Source organism: Myxine glutinosa, chromosome 10, assembly GCF_964187855.1.
Source record: "Myxine glutinosa chromosome 10, kmMyxGlut1.1, whole genome shotgun sequence".
Classification (NCBI taxonomy): Eukaryota; Metazoa; Chordata; class Myxini; order Myxiniformes; family Myxinidae; genus Myxine; species Myxine glutinosa.
Genome location: NC_136270.1, coordinates 138,551,980 through 138,578,749, shown reverse-complemented (window position 1 = coordinate 138,578,749; position 26,770 = coordinate 138,551,980). Strand labels below are relative to the sequence as shown.

At 46.3% G+C, this 26,770-nt stretch overlaps 1 pseudogene across 1 annotated transcript; it reads right to left on the bottom strand.

Moving 5' to 3' along the window:
* Window positions 1–2,853: 2,853 nt before the first annotated feature.
* Window positions 2,854–26,110, bottom strand: LOC137433719 (uncharacterized; annotated as a pseudogene). Its single transcript, XR_013624834.1, has 12 exons — window positions 25,979–26,110; window positions 22,979–23,065; window positions 22,147–22,286; window positions 21,191–21,315; window positions 20,700–20,780; window positions 20,479–20,564; window positions 19,721–19,961; window positions 19,478–19,558; window positions 19,205–19,329; window positions 9,243–9,461; window positions 8,070–8,251; window positions 2,854–3,295 (listed from the first exon to the last, which is right to left on the bottom strand). The product of XR_013624834.1 is annotated as an uncharacterized LOC137433719 (transcript).
* Window positions 26,111–26,770: the final 660 nt, after the last annotated feature.

Genomic DNA, 26,770 nt, shown 5'->3' with positions numbered 1-26,770 from the left:
GTGAGTGATAGGTTGATGATGGTGAAAATGACGATTGGAAAGCTCTTGGTGAACGTCATCTCGGGATATGCTCCGCAGGTTGGTCGAAGCAATGAAGAGAAGGACAAGTTCTGGTGTGCGATAGAGAAGCTGATGGAAAACGTGAAAGATGAGGAAGTTGTTGTGGTGGGAGGAGACCTGAATGGACATGTGGGAAGGAGTATGGATGGTTTTGAGGGAGTTCATGGGGGTTACGGATATGGTGTGAGAAATGGAGAAGGTGAAAGGATTTTGGAGTTTGCTGATGGAGCTGATTTGTTGATTTGTAATGCTCAGTTCCAGAAAGAGGATAATAAGCTTGTTACATACACGTCAGGTGGGTCGACGACAACCGTTGACTACCTGATGGTGCGTAGGCGAGATAGGGCGCACCTCTGGGACACAAAGGTGATCCCGGGGGAGGAGGCTGTTTCACAGCACCACTTGGTTGTCTGCGACATAAGGGTGAAAGGTGCGAGGAGAGCTCGGCGGGTGAAGTACCAACCAAGAATGAAGGTGTGGAGGTTGAAAGAGGTGACAGTAAGGGAGGCATTAAAAGAGAGGCTGAGTAGGGTAGAGGATAATGTGGTTGAGCTTGAAAGTGGTTGGATGTCAATGAAAGCTAGTCTGTTGGGAGCCATTGGTGAGGTATGTGGATGGACAAAAGGACCATCGAGGCACTCGGAAACATGGTGGTGAGATGATGAAGTTGGAAAGAGGATTGACGAGAAGAGGAAGAAGTTCAAGGAGTGGCAGAAGGCGAAGGGTACGGGAGCAGAAACAGCAGAGCATGAAAGTTATAAGGCAGCCAGGAAGGCTGCAAAGAAAGAGGTAGCAAAGGCGCAGGAGGCATGTAGGAAATGTTCGGAGAACGCTTGGATTCGGAAGAGGGTCAGAAAGCAGTATTCAGGATTGCAAAGCACATAGCGAAAGAGGTGTGATGTGATGGGGGTGAGTTGCTTGAAGGATGAAGTGGGACAAATCGTTGTCGACCCAGATGGAATGAAAGGAAGATGGAAAAGATATATGGAAATGCTGTTGAATACAGAGAATGAATGGGATGGTAACATAGAGAGTAACCCAGTTTTAGGACCGGCAGAGACGATAACTGAGAAGGAAGTTGAGGAAGCGATAAAAGCAATGAAGAGTGAAAAAGCGGGAGGGCCGACGGGAGTTGTGGGAGATATGTTGAAGGCAGCAGGAAATTGGGGTGTGAAGAGAATGACAGAGATCTGTAATCTGGTGGTGAAAGAGGGCCGCATTCCAGTGGACTGGGAACTGAGTACCCTCGTCCCTCTATACAAGGGGAAAGGTGACCCTCTGGAGAGTGGCTCGTACCGAGCGATAAAGTTATTGGAGCATGGAATGAAGGTATTGGAAAGGGTGTTGGAGAGGAGGATAAGGAAGAAAGTGAAGAACGACGAAATGCAGTTTGGATATATGCCAGGAAGAGGAACGACAGATGCGCTTTTCATTGTGAGGCAGTTGCAGGAGAAGTACATGGAGAAGAGGAAGAAGTTGTTTTTTGGGTTTGTTGATCTGGAGAAAGCATTCGATAGGGTTCCACGCAAAGTATTGACATGGGCATTGAGGAAGTTAGGAGTGGAGGAATGGTTTATCAGAGTAGTGATGGCAATGTACAAAAGAGCGCACACAGCTGTAAGGACGAAGGATGGGAACAGTGGTGAGTTTGAGGTGAAGGTGGGAGTGCATCAGGGGTCGGTACTAAGTCCACTACTATTTGTAGCTGTGATGGAGGTGCTGGCTCAGAACGTAAAGGAGGGTTTACCATGGGAGTTGTATGCAGATGATCTGGTGTTGATTGCGGAAAGTATGGATGGACTGAAGGAAAAGATGAACAAGTGGAAGGAATATATGGAGACAAAAGGTCTGAAGGTGAATATCGGAAAGACGAAGGTGATGGCAAGTGGTAAAGCATGTGGTGAGGTGGAAAGAACTGGGAAGTGGCGTGTGCTGTGTGCAGGAAGGGTGTCGGAGTGAACTCCATTCAATGTACAATGTGCGCTGAGTGGGTTCATCAAAAATGTCGTGGTCTGAGAGGGTCATTTACCAGTGTGGCAGCTACATTCAAATGTAAGGTGTGCACAGAGGGAGCTGCAGATGGAGGAAATGTTGAGTTGGATCTTGGAGACGGCATGAAGCTGGAAGGTGTGAAAACATTTTGCTACCTCGGAGACATGCTGAATGGAGACGGTGGATCAGACTCGGCAACGGTTGCTCGAGTGAGATGTGCATGGAAGAAGTTTCGGGAACCGAGTGGCGTGCTGATGAGGACGAGAGTGTCACTGAAGCTGAAGGGAAAGGTGTATGCTGCATGTGTGAGAAGTGTTATGATTTATGGGAGCGAGACATGGGTAATGAACGTAGAGCAGCAACGAAGGCTGGAAAGGGTGGAAATGTGAATGGTTCGATTGATGTGCGGAGTATCGTTGAGAGAGAGGAAGACAAATGATGAATTGCGAAAGATGATGGGAATATTGCCTGTGATTGATGCTGTGAAGAGGAACAGGTTGAGATGGTTTGGTCATGTGTTGAGGAAGGATGAAAGTGACTGGTTGAGAAGAGTGATGGAAATTAATGCAGAAGGAAGTAGAGGACGGGGAAGACCGAGAAAGACTTGGCCAAAGATGGTGGAAGAAGAAATGCGGGCAAGGGGGTTAACATGGAGAGATGCAGAAAATAGGGCAAAATGGAGAAGATTGTCATGGGGACCGCAAGGCTAACCCCTGCTCTAGCAGGGAAGATGGCCTTAAATGCATATTGTGTTGTTGTTGCAGTCATTTGCTCAGCAACACCATCATGTACACGGTCGCCCTTTCCATCCACAATGGTTTTTTTTCTTCTTTTTTTGCCTCAACTGTCCAAAATAAAATGAACACAGTAATAAAAACATTTTACAAAGCAAGCATTTTCATGTTCTCTGTATTTAAGAGCTAGTCGTAGTCTTGCGAGGCATAAACGTCCCGATTTCGGCGCTTGATCTTGCGCTCCCCTGAACGCTCATCGCTCACACCAACACGCTTACCCCCAGAGCCCCCAGAACTCTTGGTCTGATCCGGTTCCTCGGACTCCATGGAGTCCTCGGTCTCGCCCAAATCGCGCGAGACAGGACTGCAGCACGAGCTAAAGGCATTGCCGGACTGGACTGAATCGTCGAGGAAAGAGGACGGGGCTGTGCTGAGGAAAGAGCTGAAAACCTTAGATGGGGTGGAATTGTGCAAAGGCACAGGGCTTGGCAGGATGTTCAAAGCAGAATCTGAGATGAGTTGCAAGAGAAGAAAGAAAATGAAATTCGAATCAATACTGAATGCACCCAAATACAAATACAGTATACATGTATGTGTATATATACCATACACAGATCAACCCCCCCCCCCCCAACTTGATGAGGCAGCAAGGCACAGATCAAGTCCCACCACAGCGGTTGCTCTATGACCCGCTAGCAACGTGTTGCCTGCCACGCGAACACATAGTCTCTGCCCTGCTGATAAATTAGTCAGGAATATTAAAATCAATCGAAAAAGTGGCATTGAAGAGATGGACATCTCTGCTTTCGTGTCTGTGACCATGGAGCTTTAATCTCAGTCTGCAAAGACTTCAGTACCACGTGGATGCCTCCTAATTTTGAGGTGATGTGTTGGTATAATTTATGCACATGACGTCAGTGTCATGTCATAAGGTCAGTGTGCATATATACACATACATATATACATACAGTCACGTGAGAAAGTAAGTACACCCCATGTAAAGTTTTGACTTTTTCAACATATTTCAACATACAGCTATTTGATCTTCATTTCAACAATATTGATAGATAAAGGTGATATAATATAAGAAATATCATGAAACATTTACATTTTGTAGTCCATTGTATAATTTAAATAAACATAAATGCAAATTTCGCATGTGGAAAAAGTAAGTACACCCTTGGCTCTAATAGGTGGTATTGCCCCCTTTGGCAGAAACAACCTCAAGTCGGCGTTTCTTATAACTGTCTACCAGTCTCTGACATCGACTGGGAGAAATTTTTGCCCACTCCTCCATGCAGAATTCTTTCAGCTGTGCGATGTTTGAGGGGTTTCTTGCATGCACAGCTCGTTTCAAATCCCCCCACATCTCGATGGGATTTAGATCCGGGCTTTGACTTGGCCATTCCAGAACCCTCCATTTCTTTCTTTTCAGCTATTCGTTGGTGGATTTACTGGTATGTTTACGGTCATTGTCATGTTGCAAGGGTCCACCTTCAGTTGAGCTTCAACTCTCCGGCAGATGGCCTCACATTATCCTCAAGCACCTTCTGGTACAATGAAGAATTCATAGTGGATTATATGATGGTGAGCTGCCCAGGCCCTGATGCAGCAAAGCTGCCCCAAACCATAATATTTCCACCACCATGCTTCACAGTTGGTATCAGGTTCTTGTGGTCAAATGCTGTCTTTGGTTTTCGCCAAACATGTCTTCTGGTAATGTGGCCAAATAGCTCTACCTTTGACTCATCTGTCCAGAGCATATTGTTCCAGAAGTGCTGGTCTTTGCCTAAGTGTTCATTGGCAAACTTTAATCTTGCCTTGATGTTCTTTCTGGACAGCAAAGGTTTCCGCCTGGCACACCTCTCATGCAGATCAAATTTGTGCAGCCTCTTTCTAATGGTAGACTCGTGCACTTTGACATCAACAGTGGCAAGAGCTACCTGGGGGCCCGTGATGACATTCTGGGGTTCTTCGAGACTTCTTTCAGCATCTTTCGGTCTGCTCTTGCTGGGGCGGCCTGGCCTGAACAAGTTTGCAGTTGTTTGGAATCTTCTCCACTTGTAGATGATTTTCCGGACAGTCGAATGATTGATTTCAAATTGTTTGGAGATCTTTTTAAATCCCTTCCCAGACTCGTAGGCATCTATAACCTTCTTTCTGAAGGCCTCAGAGAGCTCTTTTGATCGAGGCATGGTGACGCCGCACACTTCAAGAACAAAGAGCAAACCAAACTAAATGTCTGAGGTTTAAATAAGACAGGTACCTCCAAGATCCTCCCCAACAATGTTCTAATCTTTTGCACCCGAGTTGGTGCACCTGATTCTAATTTTAGGTATTTGAAGTAGTGATAAATGTAGGGGTGTACTTACTTTTTCCACATGCGAAATTTGCATTTATGTTTATTAAAATTATATAATGGACTACAAAATGTAAATGTTTCATGATGTTTGTTATATTATATCACCTTTATCTGTCAATATTGTTGAAATGAAGATCAAATAGCTGTAGGTTGAAATATGTTGAAAAAGTCAAAACTTTACATGGGGTGGACTTACTTTTTCACGTGACTGTATACACATATGCATTGTCTGTCCTGTGTTGTCGCTGAACTACTCCCTCAAACTTTTGTGAAATCGTAACAAACTTCCGGTATGCACCTACCTCTCCCATGTGTATGTCCCAAGGGGGATGTTTTTAAGTTCATAATTTTTTTTTAACTTAAATCTTCAACTTCAATTGTTTATAAAAATGTAAAATCACGAATATTACAAATACATGTACAAAACAAATGTATTACGATTGGTGTCAGCAAACTAACACAGCTACTCACATGCAGCTCGTCTCTATAGCGACGTCTGATTGGGTGTTTTGAATTGCACAGTGGAAGTTGGTAATTACGTGGAGGTGAGGTAATTTTAATAACGGGGCTGTGAGGTGTTTTTAATAATTTGGCGTTTATATGTTGGTGAGGCGTTTTGAATCATGTGGCATGAACATGGTTGTGTGAGGTGTTTTGAATTACGTGCTGGTGAGGTCAAGTATTTAACATACTTATGGTCATATTTAATGTACGTCAATGCAGTGTCTGTCACGTCCCGTCACGTAACTGAACTATTCGCTCAAACTCTTGCGAAATTTTCCCAAACATCCAGTCTGCATGTACCCCTCCCATGTGCAAGTGCTAAGCAGTTACTCATGAAATTTTTTTGAAGGTGATGAAATGGCAACTTCAATTGCTTATAAAAATGTAATAACATGAATATTACAAATACATTTCTGCAAAAGAAATGTTTGTATTATTGGTGTAAATCATAGCACAGCAACTCACGTGCAGTCGTTATACAACACAACAACAACAGGCATTTTAAGGCCATTTTCCCTGCAAAAGCGGGGGATAGCCTTGCGGTCCCCATGACAATCTTCTCCATTTTGCCCTATTTTCTGCATCTCCCCTTGTTAACCCCCTTGCCCGCATTTCTTCTTCGACCTTCTTTAGCCAAGTCTTTCTCAGTCTTCCCCATCCTCTACTTCCTTCTACATTCATTTCCATCACTCTTCTCAACCAGTCACTTTCATCCTTCCTCAACACATGACCAAACCATCTCAACCTGTTCCTCTTCACAGCATCAATCACAGGCTCTATTCCCAACATCTTTCTCAATTCATCATTTGTCTTCTTCTCTCTCAGCGATACCCCGCACTCCCACCAAACCATTCGCATTTCCACCCTTTCCAGCCTTCGTTGCTGCTCTACGTTCATTACCCATGTCTCGTTCCATAAATCAGCACACTTCTCACACATGCAGCATACACCTTTCCCTTCAGCTTCAACGACACTCCCCTCCTCATCAGCACGCCACTCAGTTCCCGAAACTTCTTCCATGCACATCTCACTCTAGCAACCGTTGCCGAGTCAGATCCACCTTCTCCATTCAGCATGTCTCCGAGGTAGCAAAATGTTTTCACACCTTCCAGCTTCACGCCGTCTCCAAGATCCAACTCAACATTTCTCAGCTCCCTCTGTGCACACCTTACATTTGAATGTAGCTGCCACACTGGTTAATGACCCTCTCAAACCACTACATTTTTGATGAACCCACTCAGCGCACATTGGACATTGAATGAAATTCACTCCGACACACTTCCTGCACACAGCACACGGCCACTTCCCAGTTCTTTCCACCTCACCACATGCTTTACCACTTGCCATCACCTTCGTCTTTCCGATATTCACCTTCAGACCTTTTGTCTCCATACATTCCTTCCACTTGTTCATCTTCTCCTTCAGTCCATCCATACTTTCTGCAATCAACACCAGATCATCTGCATACAACAACTCCCACGGTAAACCCTCGTTTACGGTCTGAGCCAGCACCTCCATCACAGCTACAAATAGTAGTGGACTTAGTACCGACCCCTGATGCACTCCCACATTCACCTCAAACTCACCACTGTTCCCGTGCTTCGTCCTTACAGCTGTGCGCGCTCTTTTGTACATTGCCATCACTACTCTGATCAACTATTCCTCCACTCCTAACTTCCTCATTGCCCATGTCACTACTTCACGTGCAACCCAATCGAATGCTTCTCCAGATCAACAAACCCAAGAAACAACTTCTTCCTCTTCTCCATATACGTCTCCTGCAACTGCCTCACAATAAAAAGCACGTCTGTCGTTCCTCTTCCTGGCATAAATCCAAACTGCATTTCATCAATCTTCACTCAGTCGTTATCCTCAGTTAAAACAAGGCCGTCTCTATGGCGACGTGTGATGAGGCATTTTGAATTGCACAGCGGGAGTGTGTAATTTTGATCGCTCAATGGTGAAGAATCACTAAAATTCTCAGTTCCACATCTGGATCTTCATCAAAATCCAATAATTTCGTCTTTGTCACACACCCAACCTCTCTACCAAATTCCGTCCGAATCCGTCAACGCCAAATTCACAATGTCACACCAAATTCCGTCACAACATTGAGATATCTTGTTCAGACAGACAAACAAACAAGCCGGGGTGAAAATATAACCTCCATCCTCTTTCGGTGGCGGAGGTAATGAAGCAACTCATGGCATGTTTACTCCAAAAATGCGGTACCTTTGAAACAAAGTTTGGTGGGGATACATTCCAATTGGATAAGAGGGGAGTTATGTAATAAGCGGCTTGGAATTGCTGTGCATTTCTCAGTTTGATAAGTTTGGCTTTTGTTTCAAATGAGTCGAGGAGAGGCGAGGAGATGAGATAAGCATTGACATCACAAAGTGCTCGCCGAATCAGCTTACCACTCGTGTCAGCGAGACAAATGCCGTCAATTTCATCATCGGCGGCCCTTTCATCTCCGTCAACATCATCATCGTCCAGCAGGATCTCATCGGGGTTCAAAGAAGAATTCCCTGATAGGTCAGCACTGCTGAGGTTTACAATGAGGGACGAATTGGATGCTTCAGCAAGTCCATGGCCAGCCCTGCATGGAAATGCACACATGGAACCAACATTTCTACAATGGATGATAAATTACGGCAAATGGAATACAACACCATGTTTACCAATAAAAGGTAATGGAGAGAAAAATTGCACAAACAAAAAAAAAAAAATCTTTAATTTTACATGATCTAATGCTAGAAATAAACGCATATGCACGCAGACATGCACGCACACACACACGCACGCACACACACACACACACACACACACACACACACACACACACACACACACACACACACACACACACACACACACACACACACACACACACACACACACACACACACACACACACACACACACACACACGACAAAGCCGGGAATTCCCAGGGCATTGTGGTTACGAGCGATGCCACAACAATGGCACAACATTTCTCAACACACTAAGAGCAGGGAATTCCCCAAGGAGGAATCCCTCCTCCCCATGGATTGTCTGTGCTCGTATTCTTTTATAATGCTGAGGGTTAAGCAAGGAAGCGGCAGGTACCATTTTGAAAGTGTTTGGTAGTACTGGGCGGGGTTTGAACCTCCAACCTCCCAGACGATTGGTCTAACAATTACACCACGAGTCTGGCTTTGTAAATGGAATTCAGTTTTAATGCAAATTAAAATTTCGACGCAATTCAGTTTAATGCTTTAACAGTTTTAATGCTCTTCCACGAGCCTCGATCTTGTATACAAAATAAATAAATAATAAGAAGAAGAAATAAAAAATGCAATTCATTGCTAAAATAAACCCGAGGTTACACAGAGATTCTAACATCCGGGCACCTTCACACAACTGCCTGCTTTTGTCAAAATAAACTGTCGTAGCTTTCACGCTTCCAAGTAACGAAGACAAATGAAGAGCTATTGATGCAAACGCATTGAATAAATGTGAAAAGGCCTCATATTGTCTGCACCAGTCTGCTTTAACACAATGATCACTGAAGGTAGCAGTGCCAGCCCAAAGTCACCACCGGGCTCACCGAGCTGCTGCCAAGATGAACACATCTGTAAGTCCCAGGCGGCGACAATAGGTGGCCGTCTGTGGGCTGGGTACAGGAACAGGTGGCTTAACCTTCCCCCCTACAATATTCTTCGGGGAGTAGAATGGAACCGTGGGTGAGAAACTGGTTGGAACAGCAAGATCACCGCTCAGGAGGTCACGAACACGGGACAGGTCATCAGCACAAAGCTTTACAACGCTATGGGCGACAGAAAGCACCATCATCACCACCAAAACAATTTCAGATAACAGAAATTATCTTGTGAACCAAAACAAAATATTGCTACTGATGTGTCTCAGGTGTAATTGGTTTTTAGTTTATACTAGTTATTTCCATAGTACATGTTCAGCATAAGTGTACGTAACATGTGTATGCCAGGCAGTGTCAAATTTGTTTTTCTTAAGTTTCCTTCACCTTCCCTCCCAGACAGCTCATATCTACAAAACGATATACCCACCTTTGTGTTTATATGGTTTTCCCCATTGTGAGGTGTTGGTATGTTTTCCTTAAATAAATAATGGCAGTGCAAGATTCCACATGGCCTGGACACAGTGAAAAACTGGTATTTGTGGCGCAAGGCAGCCACCCGGATAGAGGCACCGAGAACCATGTACGTCCCCGTAGCAGGTGTACGTCCCCGTAGCAGGTGTACGTCCCCGTAGCAGGCATGGGCCCTGATCATAGAGCACCACAACTGGGACGACCCGATGGCTACAATACTGGTGTCAGCGAGATATGGACCGAAGGTATGAGAAATCGCACCTCAGGAGAAATTGCTGAGCGCGATTGGCACTACAAATTAATTGCGATGAGCGATCAAAGTGGCTCGAACCAGGGGGCCCACTGGACTGATGCCACTATAGCCTCGGCCAAAATGCAAGCAGAGGGGTCGTTATCGAGTGCTGTGGTGTTGCCCCCACTACCCAGTAGCCCCATAGACTCCAATAGCTATCCCGGTGCCTCCAACTGAATCAGCAGTGGGGGGTAACAGGCCGGCATTACTGCAGCAGCAGGGCGATAGCCAGGAAATGATGGCCAATGTTAACAGCTGATGGCTGCCATGGAAGCAGCCCAAGTGGAGAGGACGGAAGAAATCAAGGCCAACCATGAGGAATGGCGGAAGCCTGGCAGATGTGCGTAGTTCATAGCAAGGACTGACAGATTAGGAATAGCATCGGAACGGGAGTTAGAGGGAAAGAAAAGGATGGGAGCGCCAGTTGGGGATCTAGTAGCCAGAGCCAGGAGGTCAAGAGGAGAGTTAGAACAGGCCATGGCAGATGAGGTCAGTGGACGTACTTAGGTGGAGATGTCTGCGGCATGTGCGACTCTGCACGTGCAGGGATCCATGCCGGAGAAACATGATTGCGGGCGGCGTCCGGCAATGGACACCAGGTATGTGGATAAATGGTGTGAATGGGGAACAGGGGTCCAGATAACATGAGTTTGGACAGGGACGCTTCCCAAGGTGCATGTAGATGTGAAGGAGCCCAGCACATGAACTACCCGAAGCCGCAGCGAAGGTCTGTGTGGTCCATTGAATGGCCGGTTTACAAACTATGCTTTTCGGTGCACATCGACCTTTCTTGCCGAGAGATTGAAACCACATGGCCTGTGCATACTGGGCCAGGTGTTGCAGAGGGAAAGTGTGCATGTGCACGTACGTGGTGAGCGACAAATGCGGGGCACCTGTGCAAGGTGAAAAAAATGGAGGAACGCAGATGGGAGAGCCACCTCTGGCGACAGACTGTATAGCAGCAGTTTTAGAGTGGCTTCCCGAGGGATTAACAAGCACAGCTCCAGCTCAGGGTGAGCCGAGGGCCGCATGTGGGAGCATGCATGCCCCTGGAGTGTAGTTGGAATTTAACTTGCATGCTCACTCCATGGTTTATGGAAAGCTTAGAGTACAAAAAGGAAATGGCACCATGTTAGCCCCAGTAAGCCTTGGAGAGAAGGATGGGGCTGAAAGGTAAATCGGAGAAAGGGACGGATCCCCCACGAGCCCTGCAGAAATGGAGGGGGAAGCGAAAAGATAAATTTGCATGGTCCCCCCATGAGTATTGGCAAGAAGGTGGAGGAACCATAACTGTCAGGGATGGGCCACGTAGGGACCCCTAGGTGAGTGCACGGCAGCCCGTGCAACGTGCATGGAGGACCATGCAGAGAGCATAGCGAAAGTGGGCATGGTGACCGCAAGGCATGGGGTCCCGTAGCAAGGGCGTTGGGCGTGGAGGCCGAGGACGAGTTCTCTCAGGATTTAGATGACGACACAAATCGACGGGGTTTCAAATAATTAGCCCATTGCCCTTGCAGCGGAAAACTGGGGTTTCCAATCACTTCTGTGTCTGCCTGTGAACATATGTGTCTGGCTGTCCATCTGTCTGTCCAGGCCATAACGTTTTTACCATTTTTTGGTAAAAAAAAGAAAAAAAAGAAGCTTTTATCAAATTGTCACCAGTGTTATTATGAGAAAAAGCGTTACGCCTAGGTCCCCCGTGGGTGAAGTGATGTGAGTTGACAAAGTTGAAGACGCAGAAAACATGCTATGATATGATATTTCGCTCACAAGGTTCAGACCTACATGGAGGTGGCTATATTGGATTTTGACGTGGCCACCCAATTTTCAATAGCCTTCTTCCTTATGCCTAGATGCACCCACACACCAGAATAGAAGTTGGTACTTCGCTTATTTTTCAAGATATTCTGCTCACAAGGTTCAGACATACATGGCGGTGGCCATATTGGATTTTGACGTGGCGACCCAATTTTCAATAGCGTTCTTCCTTGCGCCTAGATACACCCAAACACCAGATTAGAAGTTGGTGCTTTGCTTATTTTTCAAGATATTACGCTCACAAGGTTCAGACATATATATGGTGGCGGCCATCTTGGATTTTGACGTGGCGACGCAATTTTCAATGGCCTTCTTCCTCATGCCGAGATACACCCACACACCAAATTAGAAGTTGGTACTTCGCTTATTTTTCAAGATATTCATCTCACAAGGTTCAGACATACATGGCGGTGGCCATCTTGGATTTTGACGTGGCGACCCAATAGATACACCCACACACCAGATTAGACGTTGGTACTTCGCTTATTTTTCAAGATATTTCGCTCACAAGGTTCAGACATATATATGGTGGCGGCCATCTTGGATTTTGACGTGGCGACGCAATTTTCAATGGCCTTCTTGCTTATGCCGAGATACACCCACACACCAAATTAGAAGTTGGTACTTCGCTTATTTTTCAAGATATTCATCTCACAAGGTTCAGACATACATGGCGGTGGCCATCTTGGATTTTGACGTGGCGACCCAATAGATACACCCACACACCAGATTAGACGTTGGTACTTCACTTAGTGTTCGAGATATTTCGCTCACAAGTTTCAGACATATATATGGTGGCGGCCATCTTGGATTTTGACGTGGCGACCCAATTTTCAATCGCGTTTTTTTTCTTTGTATACAGGATCGAGGCTCGTGAAATAGCTAACATTAATCACACAAAAAAATCAAACAGACACATAAAACATATAATAAAGGGAGCGGGAGACAAGATGGGGAGAGAGGGGGAAGCACACAAACACTACATTTGAGAGCAGGGACATCGAGAGATCTGTGTGAGGGAGAGGGCTTGGGGGGAGGAGGTGTGGGAAGGGGGGGCGTTCGTCCTTATGCAGAGATACACCCACACCCCAGATTAGAAGTTGGTACTTCGCTTATTTTTCAAGATATTCATCTCACAAGGTTCAGACATACATGGCGGCGGCCATCTTGGATTTTGACGTGGCGACCCAATTTTCAATCGCGTTCTTCCTTATGCCTAGATACACCCACACACCAGATTAGAAGTTGGCACTTCGCTTATTTTTCAAGATATGCAGGTTACAAGGTTCAGACATACATGGCATCAGACATACATGGCGGTGGCCATCTTGGATTTTGACGTGGCGACCCAATTTTAAACAGCGTTCTTGCGTGTGCCTAGATACACCCACACACCAGATTAGAAGTTGGTACTTCGCTTATTTTTCAAGATATTTCACTCACAAGGTTCAGACATATATATGGTGGCGGCCATCTTCGATTTTGACGTGGCGAACCAATTTTCAATAGCTTTCTTCCTTTTGCCGAGGTACACCCACACACCAAATTAGAAGTTGGTACTTCGCTTATTTTTCAAGATATTCATCTCACAAGGTTCAGACATACATGGCTGGGCCATCTTGGATTTTGACGTGGCGACCCAATTTTCAATAGCGTCCTTCCTTATGCCTAGATACACCCACACACCAGATTAGAAGTTGGTACTTCGCTTATTTTTCAAGATATTCCGCTCACAAGGTTCAGACATACATGGCGGCGGCCATCTTGGATTTTGACGTGGCGACCCAATTTTCAATAGCGTTCTTCCTTATGCGTAGATACACCCAAACACCAGATTAGAAGTTGGTACTTCGCTTATTTTTCAAGATATTTTGCTCACAAGGTTCAGACATACATGGCGGCGGCCATCTTGGATTTTGACGTGGCGACCCATTTTTCAATAGCGTTCTTCCTTATGCCGAGATACACTCACACACCAGATTAGAAGTTGGTACTTCGCTTATTTTTCAAGATATTTCACTCACAAGGTTCAGACATATATATGGTGGCGGCCATCTTCGATTTTGACGTGGCGAACCAATTTTCAATAGCTTTCTTCCTTTTGCCGAGGTACACCCACACACCAAATTAGAAGTTGGTACTTCGCTTATTTTTCAAGATATTCATCTCACAAGGTTCAGACATACATGGCTGGGCCATCTTGGATTTTGACGTGGCGACCCAATTTTCAATAGCGTCCTTCCTTTTGCCGAGATACACCCAAACACCAGATTAGAAGTTGGTACTTCGCTTATTTTTCAAGATATTCATCTCACAAGGTTCAGACATACATGGTGGCGTTCATCTTGGATTTTGACGTGGCGACCCAATTTTCAATAGCGTTCTTCCTTATGCCTAGATACACCCACACACCAGATTAGAAGTTGGTACTTCGCTTATTTTTCAAGATATGCAGGTTACAAGGTTCAGACATACATGGCGGCGGCCATCTTGGATTTTGACGTGGCGACCCAATTTTAAACAGCGTTGTTGCTTGTGCCTAGATACCCCCCCCCCTCCCCCCCAATTACAAGTTGGTACTTCGCTTATTTTTCAAAATATTTCACTCACAAGGTTCAGACATATATATGGTGGCGGCCACCTTGGATTTTGACGTGGAGACCCAATTTTCAATCGCGTTCTTCCTTATGCCGAGATACACCCACACACCAAATTAGACGTTGGTACTTTGCTTATTTTTCAAGATATTCATCGCACAATGTTCAGACATACATGGCGGCGGCCATCTTGGATTTTGACGTGGCAACCCAATTTTCAATAGCGTTCTTCCTTATGCCTAGATACATCCACACACCAGATTAGAAGTTGGTACTTCGCTTATTTTTCGAGATATGCAGGTTACAAGGTTCAGACATTCATGGCATCAGACATACATGGCGGCGGCCATCTTGGATTTTGACGTGGGTTGCACCCACACACCAAATTCGAATGCGGTCCATCGCTTACGCACGCACGCACGCACACACGCCCGCCCGCACGGATGGACGGACGGATACACGGACGGAGGGGAAAGCGATAGTCCCCCTTTCGCTCCGCTGAGCGACGGGGGACAATATGGAGAAGACAAATTAATAATTTAGTCAAAAGGTCTGCATCACATAAAATTGCCAATATTCATCCAATTGACCTGAAATTGTAATAATTTCACATGATTGGTTCACGAATCAAAAGCTAGAAGCAGATTGTTCTTTTTTAGATGAAAAGGTCAAAAGTCAAGGCTGCATAAAAATCGTCAGTTTATTTTATTTTTAGCCGTTTTCGTTTTGTTTAGTATACGAAGAAAGAAGAAGAAGCATAAATACAAAGCGCATGCGGATGGGCTTTGTATTTTTCCGATGATTATACTTTCATTTTTAATTGGTTGACAGGATACAGTAGATGCCTTCCTCTTCTCATCCTGACAAGATTATGAATGGGTGAGGAGTTGATATGGTGAATGTGAATGAGGTACGTGGACCTAAAATGTTTAGGAATAAATATTGGACGAATGGTGTATTGAGTTGGATCTTGGAGACGGCGTGAAGCTGGAAAGTGTGAAAACATTTTGCTACCTAGGAGACATGCTGAATGGAGAAGGTGGATCATACTGAGTGGAAGTTTCGGGAACTGAGTGGCGTGCTGACGAGGAGGGGAGTGTCGTTGAAGCTGAAGGGAAAGGTGTATGCTGCATGTGTGAGAAGTGTTATGATTTATGGGAGCGAGACATGGGTAACGAAGGCTGGAAAGGGTGGAAATGCGAATGGTTCGACGGATGTGCGGAGTATCGTTGAGAGAGAGGAAGACAAATGATGAATTGCGAAAGATGATGGGAATAGAGCCTGTGATGGATGCTGTGAAGAGGATCAGGTTGAGATGGTTTGGTCATGTGTTGAGGAAGGATGAAAGTGACTGGTTGAGAAGAGTGATGGAAATGAATGTAGAAGGAAGTAGAGGACGGGGAAGACTGAGAAAGACTGGCTAAACATGGTTGATGAAGAAATGCGGGCAAGGGGGTTAACAAGGAGAGATGCAGTAAATAGGGCAAGATGGAGAAGATCGTCATGGGGACCGCAAGGCTAACGCCCGCTCTAGCAGGGAAAATGGCCTTTAAAATGCATGTTGTTGTTGTTGATGGTGTAAATAGGGTGTGAATCATGAAGAAGAAGCACACCGCTGTGGAGAGGGAATCCCCATTTAAAATGGGTGGAGGGGATTCAGCTGGTTTGAAACGTGGATGCTGTTCCGTTATTGGTGCTGGAATAAGTAAAGTTTTGTTTATTGGGTGCAATAATTCGTTGACAGGCTGGGGGTGTGGCTCATTGAGTGTAGGTATTTGGGGAGGGGCATCTTGGGTGCTCAGTGTGCACTGGGTCCAGAGGGGCGACCCAGAAATTTGTGAAGTGGGCCCAAACACCGAAGAGAGCGCTGGAGGTGCCACGGGCTAGAAAGGGAACTTGCGACAGCCAGAGAGAACTCTCCAGAACTCGGAGTGGAGCAGGTAGCTCGGAAATGGCCCCAGCAGCCCAGGGATGACACATTTGGGAAGCAGGCAGAAGCCTGCAGAGAGAGCCATAAGAGAGATATTGTGCTTTGGCAAATAAAATAAAATTTTAGAGCCAGGCACGCACGCACTTGTTAGGGCACCAGCACGTGGGATGGCGGGTCAATTGGTTACATAGAACCACAGTAAAGTGGGTTTAAAGTAAAATGAAAAAGTGTTTTTGCAAAAGTTACGTCAGTTGGAGATGCTTCCCCTTCGTATCATTGTAAATGTTAGACTACCATTTGGACTACCAAGCCACCGAGACAAACTGAGTGGGTAATTTTTTTTTGTGATGACCCATTGCATTCCAAATTGTTAGTGCAGGGCTCGCTCCGCTAGCGATCCAGGTAAGGCCATGCCACTTCATCATGTTATAGTCACGACACGTGCCTTGATCTTCTCTTGGAAGATAGATTAGTTTGACGGAATTAGCGGGCCCGGGAGGGATATATTAGCCAAGAGCGGTTTAGAGAGGATGGAGTTCGAGATAGGATAGAGGGAATAGCTGGGCAGCTCGGGTAGAGTAGGTTGGGGCATAAGCCAGCCATCCTATCTGCTGCAATCACATGATCTTACCATCACGTCATTCATCTGCCGGTTCACGACATCTACTGGCCACTCACTTGACTTGCCACTTCAACAACACTACCTTCCTGTAAGCCATGCCATCTGCCAGGTCGTGCTGCTCACCTGCTGTGGCACCTGCTGCCACTTATCTGCTGCATCATTTTGCTGGGCCTTAAAAGCCAGAAGACAAAACTCGTTTCAAGGCCAAATGCCTTTTATTTCTTGTTGAGCCACAAGTGCCGTTTGCTTGCTCGTGTTGGGCTACATGGGCCAAAGACACCACCAGTAGAAAAATCACATGGGCCCTTGCTAATCCTCAAGTTATGGAGAGGCTGCTTGGGCCAGGGACAGGCCTTGTGGTCAGTCACCAAGGACACTTGAAGTGCCGGACAAAAGACCTCAATAGACAGCGCCAGGGTGTGTAGTTATCTCCGTAGTATAGTTTAGTCATCTCTGCAGTGAATGTAACAGAATAAGTGTGAAGTGAAGTCAAGTGTCACAAAAGTATTACTTTTGTATATTTTTGTTTGGCTCTATTTTGGCAACTATGGAAATGAAGGTTTCTTTGAATTGAATTGAAAACTAATTCATCGTGATATTAGATATTCAGTGTTTTATGTGATATATAGATGATGTCCACCCTCCCTAATGTGTGAGTCCCAAAAAAAAAAACTGCAATCATTTTGAGCCTGTTTTATGTTCTTTTAAGCGAAAGACCAGGCCTTTAGGCACAGGTTTGGATGGGAGAAGTCAGCTCGACAGCTGTAGCCGTTGTTGTGCACCAGACCACCAGGGTGAAAGGTCAGGATGGGGCATCATGCCCCCATGGCCCAATGATGAACGAAAGGGGAGGGGAGGGATGCAACAAGTCATGGGTGACGGAGGCCGGAGCTATAAAGGTGGGTGCGCCGAGAGGCAGCAGAGCAGAAGCCTGGATTCAATTGCGTAATTCGCTTGAGCTGCCATTGCAGAGCATGCCCAGACAGCCAGAGGCATGCCCTCTCCTCTCGAGCCGGAACAACCGGGACACAGTGACTCGTTCCCAGCAGAGCAGCCGGAATCTGTAACTTTCAACCATTCTGCCTGGTTCTACCGGCCATCGCCCGGTATTTGTCGTCTCCAGAATCCCTCTGCCTTTCTATTGTATAAATGATTGGGCCCCAAAAGGCTTAAGTTATTGTGGATCTTCTGTTCATCGTTGCTTCGTGGGCACGTATCAGTAAGGGTTAAGGGGTTTCTTGGTGATTCAGTGGAATTGCTACTTTTGTATTTCCTTCCACCACGCGGCACGCACCATTATCACTACAATTAAATATACCTGATCGAAGGGTGAATTTGAGCCGTGGTGATCGCCCTTCCAATTAGGAAAGTCCATTGTTGATCAATGGTGTTGATCCATGGTGTTGGCTTAGTGGTTAGGGTGCCGGCTCGGGATCCTAGGATCCTGGGTTCGAATCCCGGCCGATCGCTGAATTAACGCCAGGGGGGTTGACTCAGTCTGTCATCCTTCTGAGGTCGGCAAATTGGGTACCAGCTTGCTGGGATGAATGATCCCGGTGTGTACCCCGGTTTAGAATAGGTACACCGTATCCCTGCGCATCGTAAGAGCGTGACCAAGGGTTGGCGTCAGGAAGGGCATCTGGCCATAAAAACATTGCCTCAAACAGGGAACCATGATTGTCATGGGGCCCGCAAGGCTAAGCCCCGCTGTAGCGGGGAAAAATGGCCTCAAAACGATCATTCATTCATTCATTGTTGATCAATTGTGAATGGCAACAAACGCCATGCATCCACACGGTGCCGTGCTCCTCACCAGCTCAGCCTTTAGAGGCGAAGTGCGTGGCACAAATTAGCATAACGTATCGGCCGACTTGGAGGTCCCATCAGTAAGGTATCATGATCCGGTTCGGGGTCTTTGACTCAGCTGGCAGTTACGGCTGCTGTGGACAGTCCACTGGGATTCGCACCAGGTGACCCGACAGCTACAACAATAATATTCTCGTTGAAATTCAGGGACACCGTTAAAAAAACAAAAAAAAACACCATCCTCCAAAGCACGACAAATTCAATTACTGCCCAGGGAAAGATGAGCAAAACTGAATGTCACCGAGGAAGGGGTTCCTTGATGAATGTGTACAGTAATGAAAAAAATTAGCAAATTAGTGCGGGGGTCATGCTAACCTGTCTGGTGGTAACTGGTTGCGTGGAGAGGCACAGGTCAGATGGTCCGTGGCTTGCATGATCGCCAGCCACTCATCATATTCCAGCTTGGGAGGGGAGTTCCACGAGAGTCCCAGTTCCAGAACCTAATCCGGATGGGTTTAAGGATATCTTGGTAAAACACCAGCATGAACAGCACCTAATTATATTTGTATATCAAAAAATACTCAACAAAAGAAATATACAGGGGAAAAAAAATCTCTGATCAAAGAAAGCATTTTGCACGAACCTCACCTGGAGAAACTCCCGCCAGGGAAGACATTTATCCAGAGCGAGGAATTTAGTCACTTGTGGAGATTTCTGTCCCTCTTCCAGCTACAGCAACAAATCACATTGAGAAATTCATGATAAGAGCAAAGGATGCGGTCCCTGTGATTATTTGGTGGGCCTTGTGGTCATCTAATCAGCCCAGCCCTTTGAATCAATGGAAGGTTTGCTTCCAAGGTGCCCCTGGTAACCCAGCTGGTTCTAATGTACCTGGTGCTGGACAATGGTCGCATATTTAACATGGAGATGCGCCGAGAACCAATAAGACGGTTGTAGTTTCCTCAGGTTGTAGTTTCCTCAGCAATGCTCCAGCTGGAGGACTACCAAGCCTGCCCCCTTCCACTTCTTGAGCAAAGAACGGCTTCCTTCTGAGCAACCCTGCAACGCCGCTTCCCACCGTAACTCCCAGGGGCCAGTCATGACTGAGGAAAACATCTGGGGGATTGGAAAGCTGAAACAAGGAGGAAAATAATGAGGACTTGGAAATGCAAAGAATGTTGAAAGCAAAAGCTTGAGCCCTGGTGTTGGCTTAGGGGTTAGGGTGCCGGCTTGGGATCCTAGGATCCTGGGTTCGAATCCCGGAATTAACACCAGGGGGGTTGACTCAGCCTGTCGTCCTTCCGAGGTCGGCAAATTGAGTACCAGCTTGCTGGGATGAATGATCACGGTGTGTACCCCGATTTAGAATAGGTACGCCGTATCCCTGCGCATCGTAACAGCGTGACCAAGGGTTGGCTTCCGGAAGGGCATCCGGCCATAAAAACATTGCCTCAAACAGGGAACCATGATTGACATGGGGCCCGCAAGGCTAACCCCCGCTCTAGCGGGGAAAATGGCCTTAAAACGATCATTCATTCATTCATTCATGTTGAAAGAAAATGGAAGGCAACTGTGATCAAAAAAATAATAATCGCAGTGCAGGCTCGAGTACCATGGTAATGCAAGCATTGGTCACAGGTAAAGCCCACCTGCATGAGGCGATACACATCCAGGCTGCGGACGTGGTAGGCGCTCCGCAGGCAATCCTGCGAGTATGGTGGGCATTCAAAATGGCCTGCAATAGAGAAATGAAAATGTCCACTGTTGCCAAGATCGGTCGAATTAAAACTTGCGAAAAACTCTAGCGGTGTGGAGACACAAAAAGTTTCCATCACTGTCTACATCCAGGTGCACAAGCATTTCAACAAACCTTTGTGGTAATCGTGACCTTTGTAGATCGCAGAAAGGCCTGCTATCCGAATCCCACCAACACACAACACGCCAGCATACCCTGCACACATGTCACACAAAGGCAAATCAACCTCGTAATGTGCAGAAATTAATATTTTAAAACAACAACAGCAGCAGCAACAACAAGAAGCAAGACAAACAAACCTGCAGTCCTTGAGAGAACACGTTTTCAGTCCTGTGTGACTGCATCGCCACCGCAGTCCTCGGCCCATGACCACTGCCTACCAGGACCCTCTGGCTCGGTCGTAGTTGACCTGCAGGCAGCAGTCAAGGACCGAGGATGGAGACGAAGGTACAAAGTGCACCAAGCAAAACGCATCATCTCAGGAACCGCAGATCAAGAACCATTTATTTACAACACGCAAACAAACAAAAGAGAAGACAGGTTCCTGCTAGAACACAGCTCATATAGAATGAGGTTGTGTGTGAGGTGTCTCATGGAAAACACACCCATGTAGTAGACGTTTGGTGCCACCCATCCACCAAAAGGTAACTCCTGCAGATGGTTTGATGCCTCGTGGTTTCCTCCGATAAACACCGTCAGCACAGGAGCCTGCTTCTCTCCAGAATAATACCTGCGACATCAAGTAATGGCACGTACAATCAAAGTCCGTCATCCTGCACCGCCCCTTACAAAACCCCTCAATATGGGTCCAATAATGAAGGACTAGTGAGTGGTCAGAAGGGGAAGACTGCCAAAAGATGTTAAAGGTATGTAGATGTTATGTTATACCAAGTTAACAGTAACTATAGGATTAATATTACGGAAGATCAGACAAACTGATCAAGGAAGTGAAATAAGTGGGGACAAGGAAATGGCTTCAATCTCCAAAAGGCACCAAGACATGCCAAGGCCTGCTGGAGCAAGACATGAAAGGCAGCAGCACTTGTATCCAATGCCTTACTAGAGCTGGAAGGCAGATGCCGGTGGTGAAGGGGAAGTTTATTTAATTATTTATTTATGTATATCAAGTCGAGGCTTGTGTAAGAGTCTTTCACGAACCAGCTGGCCACACCTGATGCTCGACTAAGGTCAGGGCAAGAATTTCTAATTTGTTCATGGTGTCGGCGCTGAGTGCACCTACTCTTTGTGAATGACATAGTGGGATCTTTAACGTCCACCAACTAGTGCCGAGAGACGGGACCCCAGTTTAACATCAATCCGAGGGATGGCACACTCATTGACAACTCGCCCTGCCCGTGGAACACCAGGATGACAGTTTATAGCTGGGTCAGGATTCAAATCCAGGCTAGACAGCTTAGGGACGAGTGTAGGTACCTACAGGCCATCCTGTCAGCCCGAATGAATGGAATAAATAAATGGCAGAAATCTCTCAAGACGGAATTCCATCTCCCGACAGAGACTGGACACTCATGGTATGGCTGGCTAAAAGGTGTTTGGTTACCTGTGGAAGTCTTGCATGTGTCGGTACTTCGGGGGTACAGCCATGCAAAGCAGGTCGCTCTCATTACGAACAGCTTGAAAGTCACCACAGCAAAGGAGGAGGTCCACGGGCTGCCCACCTTGCTGTACCGCCTCTGCCAGCTGCAATTAAAAAACATTTTCTTTGTGTACAAAAGGGAAGGAATAATAAAAGCTGTGAACATTCAATAGTTACTGCATTTCTGCCACCATAAGGTGCAACGTTACTCAAAGTGTTCCCAACATGGGTCCAAATAAATAAATAATTTGAGCAACAATCATTAAATAGCCCCGAGTGGGCTGATACCAAGTCGAGGCTCATATCAAGTCGCATCTCTTGAGGTTGTAGTTCAGAAGAACCCACCAGGAAGCCCCTTGATCCAAAATCGAGATATATAAGACCGAGCTATCCTGTGCACCATCACGTATAAGGGCTGTATCAGATTGCAGAGCAATTGGTTGGTAAATAAGGGACGAGTAGGGATCTGAAGTTTCAGTGGATACCCCCACCTCCCTCCTCCCCCCCCCCCCCCCCCCTCCGCCCCTATGATATGAAATAAAAACATCGAAGCCCAGGCGATTGTGAGACCACTGTCTTGTATCAATGTGTCGAGTTTCAAAACAATAGGCAGAGAGTCAAGGGAGGAGTCGAAAAAATAGCAAAACGTTAACTGACAGATGACCGCATGGACGGACAGACATGCGGACATCATGACCCATTTTATAAGTTCATCTCTGAGAGTCAGGATGAGATGACCTAACAACATAACATACCCCAAAGTTTTTGTGCCCAAGTAACAACAAACCAAACTCACCGTTTCATAGATTTTGTCCAGCTCTCCATGACAGCAACCCTCCACAGCAACTCGCATGCCGCTTTCAGCCGGACGTGTCTTCCACCCCTGGCACCCACACAGGAGATGAGGGCATTGATTGTTATTAGAAGAGAGCAAGCATGCAATTATCTTCAGAAACAAACATTTCAAGGTGATCACCATAATTAAAAAATAAATCACACCCGTGTCCGAAGGACGTGGGTCAGTTTGGCATTTATAATATGAACCATGATCTTTCCTGGGAAAACCACATTTCCAAGCTGGCCTCCAAAGCCAGTCACCGAATGGGCATCCTCCGTCGTGCGAAGTCCTTCCTTGGCACACCTGAGCTCCTTACCACATGCAAGGCTTTCATCCGCAGCTCAATGGAATACTGTTCTCCCCTCTGGGCCGGTGCTCCTGCCTCACACCTAGCTCGGCTTCACGCTGTTGAGGCCAAAGCGTTCAGAATCATTGGAATCTCCCGCGATGAAGCTAACTCCGAGGGCCTCTCACTCACTCACCGCAAGCAGGTTGGTGGTCTTTCTGTCTTCTACCTACTCCTCTCCGGCCTTGCTCCCCCAGCTCTCTCTGTGCTCTGTCCCCCAAATATTCCTACAGGTCGCACAAGATCTGCCAGCAACCCTCTGATGGTTAAACTGCCGAAATCTCGGCTCTCTGCTCACCTTCACTCTTTCATTCCTCTTTTCTCCCACCTCTGGAACAAACTCCCCATCTCCCTTCAATCCCACTCCTCCCTCCAGGTCTTTAAAACAGCTGTTCACCACCATCTCTTATCTTCCCCCATCCAAAACCTTGATCTTTTCTACCCCCGTTAATTCACCCCAGATCCACTTTTTTGAAATACCGACTTCTTTCCTGGAAGTCCTAGCAGTATCCATGTGTTTTTTTTTTTACCTGATACATGATTGATAATACTTCTACCAAGTTTGGTTAAAAATCCCTTAAGCACTTCTGAAGCATCACATTTTTACCTCACATGACCTTTGACCTCTTGATGGCAAAATCTAATCAGTTCATCTTTGCATCATAATATATGCTTGTACCAAGCTTGGTCAAAATACCATTACTGGTTCACAAGCTAGCGCATTAACAGTTTTTACCTAATAAGACCTCTGACCTTTAACCTCTTGACCCCATAATGTAATCAGTAACTCTTTGTATAATTTTTACACACTACAGGATTTTTGACGTTCTCCGCCCAAACAGTCAACACGCCCCTCCGCCCAAATAATAAAGGTCCCTCCGCCCAAACAGTCAACACGTCCCTCCACCCAAATAATAAAGGTCCCTCCGCCCAAACAGTCAACTCGTCCCTCCGCCCAAACAGTCAACTCGTCCCTCCGCCCAAACAGTCAACGCGTCCCTCCGCCCAAACAGTCAACTCGTCCCTCCGCCCAAACAGTCAACACGTCCCTCCGCCCAAACAGTCAACACGTCCCTCCGCCCAAACAGTCAACTCGTCCCTCCGCCCAAACAGTCAACTCGACCCTCCGCCCAAACAGTCAACTCGTCCCTCCGCCCAAACAGTCAACTCGTCCCTCCGCCCAAACAGTCAACTCGTCCCTCCGCCCAAACAGTCAACTCGTCCCTCCGCCCAAACAGTCAACTCGTCCCTCCGCCCAAACAGTCAACTCGTCCCTCCGCCCAAACAGTCAACTCGTCCCTCCGCCCAAACAGTCAACTCGTCCCTCCGCCCAAACAGTCAACTCGTCCCTCCGCCCAAACAGTCAACTCGTCCCTCCACCCAAACAATAAACACGTCCCTCCACCCAAATAGTAAACATGTCCCTCCGCCCAAACAGTAAACATGTCCCTCCGCCCAAATAGTAAACATGTCCCTCCACCCAAACAGTAAACATGTCCCTCCACCCAAATAGTAAACATGTCCCTTCACCCAAACAGTAAACATGTCCCTCCACCCAAACAGTAAACATGTCCCTTCACCGAAATAAACATGACCCTCCACCCAAATAGTAAACATATCCCTCCACCCAAACAGTAAACATATCCCTCCACCCAAACAGTAAACATGTCCCTCCACCCAAACAGTAAACATGTCCCTCCACCCAAACAGTAAACATGTCCCTTCACCCAAACAGTAAACATGTCCCTCCACCCAAATAGTAAAGGTCCCTCCACCCAAACAGTAAACATGTCCCTCCGCCCAAACAGTCAACACGTCCCTCTACCCAAATAGTAAACATGCCCCTCCGCCCAAATAGTAAAGGTCCCTTCACCTAAACAGTAAACATGTCCCTCCGCCCAAACAGGAAACACGTCCCTCCGCCCAAACAGTCAACACGTCCCTCTACCCAAATAGTAAACATGTCCCTCCGCCCAAATAGTAAAGGTCCCTTCACCTAAACAGTAAACATGTCCCTCCGCCCAAACAGGAAACACGTCCCTCCGCCCAAACAGTCAACACGTCCTCCACCCAAACAGTAAACATGTCCCTCCACCCAAATAGTAAAGGTCCCTCCACCCAAACAGTAAACATGTCCCTTCACCCAAATAGTAAAGGTCCCTCCACCCAAACAGTAAACATATCGCTTCACCCAAATAGTAAACGTGTTGCCATCAATGGAAGCTCGTCGTCCCCTCTCCCAAAGCCAGTATCTTGGACCCAATCATGTTCATCTTCACGATAAACGACGTCTCCAATGTTCTGGAAAACCCTCTGCTCCTTTTTGCACATCACTCCACATCGTGTGGCGCAGCAGCTCCGGATTAGTCTGTTCGGCGGACACTGCAGCTACATTACTCTCTGCTAACCTGGACACGACGACATAATGATTAATGTTCTGATAGAACACACACAACCTTTCATTTATTTTCGTCAAATTCACCCTAAACAAGACTGACATCCACAAAAGGTAAAGGGCTACAGAGAAGAAGAGGAAAACCGGCAAAACCTTCACCTCATCCTGAAAGAAGGAAACCTCTTCACACGAAAACGGGCAAAATAAGCTTTCCTACCACCATTGGGTGTTTTGTTTTCGGAGACACCATTTCCGTACTGACTACTGGATGTCTGCTGGCTCCTGAAGGGAACTCATTCACCCTTTGTCAGGTGATGTTTTTAGTCAGGGCAAGGTGTCACAGTCAGAGTCACCGTCCCCACAAGCCAATGAGGGGTGTCCGTTTATCCTGAAGTAAATTCTCTCAATGTACAGTATTGTAATATACACTATACAGTGCTCAACATGCACTGTTCCAACAATAAATCCAAATAAACACACGTTACCAAATCATAACTTTCCAACATACTCACGATAAAAGCAAAAGAGACGAGATTTAAATGAAATAAATAAATGAAAAGGCCCGAATCCTACATACACAAAGGCAAGCGCAAAAAACACCAACAACCCCAATTTCAATAAAACGACTGCTGATTGGACGTTCTTCGGATTCTGACGTCAAACATAAGGCGGATTCTGATTGGATAACGTTTCCTCACGTTCTCCTCAACGATAGGTTCATTCTCATAAACGTCACATTTTTAATTACCAATGCAATTATTTTTATTACATTTTAAACTGTGACAGAGTTAAGTATATAGAATGTTTTTTTGTACGTTTTGATTTTGTTGACGTGCGTTTGATTCCCATGGCCGTTCGCTTTGAATGTCAAACTCACGCAAAGCAGTGATCGCGTCACATTTTCCACAGTGGGCCAAAATTCCATAACACGGGAAAATAATTTTTTTAATCAAAACATTTACTGATGGAGCCGTCTATTTTTAGGTCACCTGGAGCAAAAATTGTTCAG